Genomic DNA, 8,071 nt, shown 5'->3' with positions numbered 1-8,071 from the left:
TCTGTAAACTTCATTGGAACCAAAATAATACTTATAAACCCTTTTGCACATGTAATAATTATTACTAAAAATGGATACAGATTTGAGTTATTTTGTCCGCTGTTGTCTATGTTGCATTTTGTAAGTCACCATATTAGTATGATTAGTATTGCCTCTAGTGAACTTGGACCTTTTGTTGAAGTTATTACCTAATGAAACTGTTTATATTCTGTGCATTATTTATTTTTTGGACTGTGTGGGGTGAAGGGAGAATCAGTTACCAGTGACCCAAATCAGTTCAGTTATCAGTGACCCAAAGGCCACTCATAATACCCCTATTTGCTCATATTTTATAAATTTATAATAATTTAAAAACATCAGATATGAGTTCAGTGAGTTGGTTCAGTTTACACTTTTAGAAGACTAGATTAACTTGATGATACAAGAGAAAGAAATGCGATGTACTTCAACCAAATAAGTGTTTATTTTAAAGGCGTCTTAGACACCTCTGCACCTCGTAGATTTGAATGCTGGCATTATTTTTACTATTTATGAACCTTTTACCCAGTGAAGTGGTTTTACTATAGTGCACGAGGGCATTATAGTGCATTTTCATGATGTGCGCAGAAGTGGTTGATGAACTCAGACAGATCAGTGCGCAGTGCGCTCTGCAGTCTCCACTCATGACTATATTTTCTGTGTCTCAAAATATAGTGAGCTGAATGCCTCAGCAGCATTTCTGGCCATAGATTTAGTCGCATTTCGAGTTAGCAAAATGTCCAATAAAACAACAACAACAATCTACGCGCACCCAATGTCCAAACATGATGCACGCGCATATAATGCCCAAACCCGCTATATAAATTTAGTGTTAAACATTAGTGTTAAAAACAGGCTACATTTCAAGCGGTGTTGTAGTATAAAGCAGTCTATAGAGAGAATTACTTGAGGTTCAGTGTGTTGTTTTCAAAAACCACAGTAATTCATTAGCTGTGTGGAAAAGAGCGTTTATAAAATGGAACTCGTTGTCACTTTAAAGGAATCGTATACTCAGAATGCAAATCCTCTTGTCATTTACTCACTCTTGTGTTGTTCTAAACCTCTATGACTTACTTTTTTTCTGTGTTACAGAAAAGTAGATGTAATAACAGCCCCAGTATCCATTCGCTTTCATTGTATGGAAAAAAGATGCAATAAAGTAGCTACATGGTGACTGAGGATGTCATTCTGCTGCGCACCCCCTTTTGTGTTTAAGGGCAGAAAGTCACAGATTTAGAACAACCTGTGGTTGAGCAAAGAACATAATTTGCGTTTTTCGGCGAACTACCCTTTTATGAAATAACGGAATCTCACCTCACCTGTTGGTTTTGGATGTTGCACTGACTCGTGACTGATTTCGTCTAACTAGCGTACAACAGGTGTCCAGTGCGAAGAAAACCCGTTACACTCCAACCGCCTCCACAGAGAGAAAAGCGCCAAAATGCGCAACAACAGAAATAGAACGCGGGAAAATAATATCCATTTGATCAATGATCCTCTCATTTCGCATTCAAGATGGAGCTAATCTGCAGAGTTTCCCAAAGCCAAACATGTTTGTTGTCTCCAGAAAGTGCATGTGCGAGATCTTTGATTGTTTATCATCTCGCATATTCTCTTTCCCATGTAGGTTTCATCGCACTTTGGTGTGACGCGTTCTCATCTTTCGTTAAGTGATATTTTGATAATTGAAGAGACTTAGAGCGCAAAGATGTCCTGTCTGCATACTGCATAGTCAGTCTCTCTCTCTCTCTCTCTCTCTCTCTCTCTCTCTCTCTCTCTCTCCGAAGAGAGTGCTTGTGCATACGGATCACCACTCGACGCCTAGTGTCACAGACAGTCTTTAAGGGTGCAGAGTTTAACTATAAAAAGCTAGACATATTACACATAATAGTCAATATCTAGTGAAATCTGTATTTTATTCTTCAGAAAGCTGGCTCCTCCTGTTTAATCACATGACCAATAATAATAATAATACATGTTTACTTTATATAGTGCTTTCAGTCAGTGCCCAAGGCACTTTATAAAGAGTAGAAGTCACTAGTAATGAAGCAAATTGTTTTAAATCCTACCAGTGAATTTAGGCTTGACAACATTATAATATACTGTATGTCAAATGGAAGTGATTTTGATTCATTTATGCATCCAAGCCAACTGGTGTCAGTATAAAGTCAAATAACTGTTGGGAGAAATAAGCCTGCTTGAAATGGTTCAGATCGCTACACATTCCTCTCATTTTGCTGAATTAAAAATCCTAATTATTAAATTATTTATCTCTATATATCTCAAAAGTAATCATGATTTATCTCAGGCAAGGGTTAGTATATAGAAATTTCATTTTACATTGAGATGAAAATGTTTCAGAGTAAATCGAGACACTGTCCTTCTGAATTTGTTTTGGCTCAACAGCAGCACGAAACCTGCAGATTTATCATCAGGAATTTATCATATTGCCAAGCTGTCTGTTAGAACAGATGAATGTTTTGGACAGTCTAGTCTGTAAACTGGTGAGCACCTGTGCCATTTATTCATGAACACTTCACCATCAAAACAGTGCAAATGAAATGTGTCCAGATACTGAGATGATTTTTGTTTCTCTATTTCAAACCTGTGAAACAGATGAGTCATTGATCTGGGTTTGAAGCATTCGGTGTGAAGAAGCCAACTCTGAAACTTCTCATCCTTCAATTTGTCAGATTAACAGGTTCAAACATCACAGAGCAAGACAAATCAAACTGTGGTAGTAATCAAAGGCATTTCTCTGTGAGAATTTCATGTCATCTTGGAGATCTGAAGGTGCTTCAAAAGGTTCTTCAAGCGATGCCATAGAAGAACCATTTTTGGTTCCACAAAGAACCATTCAGTCAAAGGTTCTTTAAAGAACCATCTCTTTCTTACCTTTTTATAATCTGAAGAACCTTCTTTCGCCACAAAGAACCTTTTGTCACACAGAAAGGTTCTTCAGATGTTAAAGGTTCTTTATGGAACCATTTAGACAAAAAGGTTCTTCTATGGCATCGTGAAGCACCTTTATTTTTAAGAGTGTACCGCAAATATAAATAAATACCGCAGTGAGAGTTAGGATGATGGGGAACAAAACAAACAGCTGAATTAGCTGATAGATGATCATGTTTCTATATGAGCCCCTGTGTGAAAGCTGGGTGTGCTGCTACCTCCAGGCAACAACAGAAAAATCTTGGTATTCACACATTTCAATATAAATACTCGCAAGCCTACATAGAGAAAAAGAACAGGGGAATCAAAATGAGAACAGTGACCAAATCCAATATCACCTTGATTCCAATCTTTCTTAACAAATACCAAGATTTGCAATGTATTCTGACCTTAACTTCTCCATTTAGACCATTAAAGCATGTGAGCAGATAATGACACACTGAATTATTATAAAATGGGATAATCTTGCAGAATGTCAGTATTGATTTGCAAGACCAGACACAATAAATTAAATGTCTCCTGTTCTTTATTAGTGCAGGTGTGAGTTTGTGTATAGTCTACTTATGGTGGGAAAGTTTGTGTATACCCTCTATATTCACAGCAGCTGTTTAAAACCGTATTACTGTTTGCCACTCAGAAACCTGGCTAATTAAAATGGATTGGATTTTACCCTTAGAGAGGCCATGCCCAGACACTGCTTGTTGCAGTGATCAACATTCTTGGACCCTACTAGTATTTGTACAGACAGCAAACCTCCTCTAATAATGCAGTTAGAAAAAGAGACAATATCATTCTAGCTCATGCATATCATTTTCGTTCCTGCACACAAAATAATGTTAAATGTAAAAAATAAATAAATACATAATTATCCTTGTGTCCGGCATGCAAAAACAAACAAATACAGCGTGACCATTGTAGTCCAATTCACAAACAATTATTTTTAGTGGATCAAATACATTGTGCAACCAGCGTACATGAGTTATACAAATGAGTTATGAGCCAGTTTCCCTTCAGGAACCGGAGCTGCATCGGAAATGCTTTGGGGAACACGTTTGCATGACCGCATTCTGAAGCACGTGTGAAATCAGTCCAGTAGAGTGGTGTGATGTCACGAGTGTGGTGATGTAGCAACTGGGAAGCTATAAAAACGAATCCGGTGAAAACAATGCCAGCTTCTGCTCTTCAGCAAGCGCTCTGTGTTGTGTCCATTAAAAAGGTGTGCTTGAAGAGTGTGTGTTGTACCAGTGCATACATTCAGTTATATAGAAATGGCGAGAGATAAGTCAGACAAGAAGTGTTTTAGTGTGTTCCTCCCTGCCCACATTTCATTACAGGTGGGGATTCACACAATCTTTGCGTTGCTTGTCTGGTAGCAGAGCATGCACAAGCAGCTCTCAAGGGAGCTGACTGCATGCATTGTGAGCGACTGCCGCTGTGCATGCTCCGTTTCCACCTGCCGCTCTTTGAGGAGGGTGCACAGGCTCACAATCCTCACGTTCTGATCACACGGCTGCTGAGGCAGAGTGGCGATTGAGATTGTGGGGATCACAGATGGATCTAGTGGAGGGGTTGCAGACGGGCATGGCCCTTTCTATGCCCTCACCCTCTAGATCCAGTGCTCGCTCTCAGGGTTCGGAAGCATGCTCTGCAGTTTCGTCCCCCCATAGTGTGAGCACGTTGATGTGGAGAGCATTGAACAGGATGAGGCTGGGGACTCGTCACCGCAGTCCATCCAGTATGAGGAGCTGTTGGAGGTGATGACTTGTGCTGTGGTTAAATTAAAAATAGATTGGCCGGCCGAGAAGCAGGAAGATCATCCTTAAAGCAAGCTAGACAAATGCTTCCTGCGTTCTAAGTCACCTCTTCCATGTCGGAGCCTTCCTTTCTTCCCTGATCTCCACACTGAGGTGTCGAAATCATGTTAAAGACCTTATTCAGCCCATCTTTTCACCCCTAATGTCAGTAATTATTCTAACATATTGGGGCTGAGAGAACATGGCTATGGGACCATGCCCCAGGTTGAACAGACACTTGCTAGCTATCTGTCCCCAGGGTCAGCATCATCCCTGAAGGCTCCGGCATTGCCCACCAGGCTTTTCAAGACAATCGGCTTTGGTGGATAAAGCTTTTACTGCGGTAGGTCAGGCTAGTGCTTGCCTTCACACCATGGAAGTGCTGCAGGCAGACCTGCTTAAAGACCTGAACAAAGCGAGGAAGTGCACTCTGACAATATTAAGGAGTTGCGTCGTGCTGCTGATTTGTCTTTCCGGGCCACCAAGGAAATGGCCAGAGATATTGACCGCTCCATGGCAGCACTGGTGACTACAGAGAGACATCTCTGGTTGAACCAGTCCGATATGAAGGACAAGGACAGTTTCTTCCTTTTGGACGCCCCACCTGCTCCTTCTGGCCTTTTCGGTGATGCTGTCAGCTCAGAGATGTCAGAGCTAAACTCTGCAGGACATCAGCACTCCAGGACCGACGTTGCCTACCCCTGCTACAGAGCATGTCCCTCAGCTTGAGAGGGAGTCTGGCTTTTAAAGCCGATACTTCATTGTTCCCAAGAAGAATGGGGGGTTACGTCCTATCATAGATCTGCGCCAACTCAATCGGTCTGTCAAGACATTCAGATTCAAGATGCTGACGTTGAAACAGATCATGATGCAAATCAGGTCAGAGGACTGGTTTGTCACCATAGACCTGAAGGACGCATACTTCCATGTTTCCATCCTTCCCAAACACAGGAACATCCCGAGGTTTGCTTTCAGAGGCGAAGCATACCAATACCGGGTTCTTCCATTCGGTCCAGCACTACATGATGTCTGCAATTTGACGGGTTGGTCATCCCCGCTCACCTTTGTTAGGTTTTATAACCTAGATGTGGGAACCACTCCAGGCTCTAGAGTGATTTCCCCAAAGACGCGTTCCCCAAAGTATTTCTGACACAGCATCTTGTTCCTTTCGGGGAACCACGGTTACAGTCGTAACCCAGGGACGTTCTTTAAAACATACCTGAAAGAGTCATTGCTAAACTAAAATCTGATGTCATTTATGTGACGACACTTTTTGTTTCTAACTGATTTCAGTGTCTCTTTTAAAAGGTACACAAAAAAACTCAAACTTTACAAGTATAAAATGAACACTAATTCGCATTACAAATACACTACTTCGAAAGGGCTACCAGCCAAAAAAGATAATTATAGCAATGTAAAACAACAAATTACACAGCTATTCAGTCTTAATGTGTATTGTAAAATTTTTCTTAATTGAATTACTTTTTATGCATCCCCGCTCACCTTTGTTAGGTTTTATTACCTAGATGTGGGAACCACTCCAGGCTCTAGAGTGATTTCCCCAAAGACGCGTTCCCCAAAGTATTTCTGACACAGCATCTTGTTCCTTTCGGGGAACCACGGTTACAGTCGTAACCCAGGGACGTTCTTTAAAACATACCTGAAAGAGTCATTGCTAAACTAAAATCTGATGTCATTTATGCGACGACACTTTTTGTTTCTAACTGATTTCAGTGTCTCTTTTAAAAGGTACACAAAAAAACTCAAACTTTACAAGTATAAAATGAACACTAATTCGCATTACAAATACACTACTTCGAAAGGGCTACCAGCCAAAAAAGATAATTATAGCAATGTAAAACAACAAATTACACAGCTATTCAGTCTTAATGTGTATTGTAAAATTTTTCTTAATTGAATTACTTTTTATGAAATGCAATTAAATGGTAGATAGATAGATAGATAGATAGATAGATAGATAGATAGATAGATAGATAGATAGATAGATAGATAGATAGATAGATAGATAGATAGATAGATAGATGCAAATTAAACAAGCTTTTTAGGATTACATAATTGCCCATTTTTTAATTCTTGCCTGCACAAAATGTGCTTATGAAACAAACAAATGCAGATGTTCCCTGTGATTTCATTAAGAACTGCATTTCATATTGACAGCATCGCACCAAGCTTAATTCATAAAGTTTCCTGTCATTTCCAAGCTTTTATCATTAGCATATAGTTAATAAATACAGCGTGTCTCCATATGGCAGCAAAATATGTTCTCTCTGTGGTAGCATGAATTTGTCTGTTTGAATAGATGGTAAGCCAGGCTTTTCTCCATGCTGACTTCACACTGCCGAGCTTGATCTGTCACACAGAAGCCACAACAGTCGAAAAACTCTCTTGGTGATCTGAGCTGTCATCGCTCAGGGCACCGGCTTGCTTATTTTGAATGAAGAAATGTGAGAGGGGTTGATGGCAAACTGTCACTTGAACAATGGGGACTCAAATCCAAAATGTCCAGAACGAAATAAATGAGGAAAATATATGAGAAAATCCGGATGGGGGGGAGGGGAAAAAACACCTCCTGTTACCTAGGCTACAGGTCTCTAGAGATGGTGTGATGAGCGCCCGTCACATGGTAGTCCTGTGAATAAATATGTCATTAGTGTGTGGATTAGGTGGCATCTCAGTTGCTTCCCATCAATGACCCCCACATACTGGACACAAGTGATGTTTTAGACTGACCAAACACCATAGAAATACATCTAAAAACTGATCAGACTTCAGCGTTCCCATCAGCAATGGTTATAAATGTAAATGTACTCTCATTTTGACCTCGTTGCCACAGGACGTTGAATGAAGCAATGCAATTTTGATATGCTGTCAATCATATATTGGTTTGTTGTGTTTGTTTGTAATAGCAATGTGAGTGGACTAATGAAGCATCTGAGGGGGCAATAGAGAGCAGAAAGCTTCCCGCTGAATGCTGGACAGATTCTTTGGAAGGTTGTTGGCAGCACTGGAGCAGGATAAAACAAAATCACCTCAGGAGCGGCTTGATAGTCTTTGATGGCTTTAGGAAGCTTTACTGAGAAGGATGAGATTCATGGGTTGAGGGCCGTGTTAATGAAAAGGATTTGTGAATTACACACTTATCCGAATTGAGAGACTTTTCAATTAGGTTGGAAAGATAGAGTAGAGCAAATTATGCTTTACAAACCTTTCTGTGTGTGTGTTTGTGTCTTTTCAAATCCCTAGCAACAACAAGCTCAAAAAGTGTAGCACAAAATGCATCTCCAGTC

The 8,071-nt window shown here is 40.3% G+C and overlaps 1 protein-coding gene across 1 annotated transcript in view; it reads right to left on the bottom strand.

The window, feature by feature from the left end:
- The window catches only part of LOC107555142 (short transient receptor potential channel 4-like), a 16,915-nt gene extending 15,332 nt beyond the window's left edge, over window positions 1-1,583 (bottom strand). Inside the window, exon 1 of the mRNA XM_016237840.1 lies at window positions 1,338-1,583. The gene's annotated coding sequence lies outside the window, so the exon portion shown is untranslated. The remainder of the gene's footprint in view (window positions 1-1,337) is intronic.
- Window positions 1,584-8,071: the final 6,488 nt, after the last annotated feature.

The sequence above is a fragment of the Sinocyclocheilus grahami genome, unplaced genomic scaffold (assembly GCF_001515645.1).
Source record: "Sinocyclocheilus grahami isolate Dianchi unplaced genomic scaffold, SAMN03320097.WGS_v1.1 scaffold526.1, whole genome shotgun sequence".
Lineage (NCBI taxonomy): Eukaryota > Metazoa > Chordata > Actinopteri > Cypriniformes > Cyprinidae > Sinocyclocheilus > Sinocyclocheilus grahami.
Note: the sequence above shows the minus strand (reverse complement) of the source record. Positions and strands in the feature narration are given on the sequence as shown.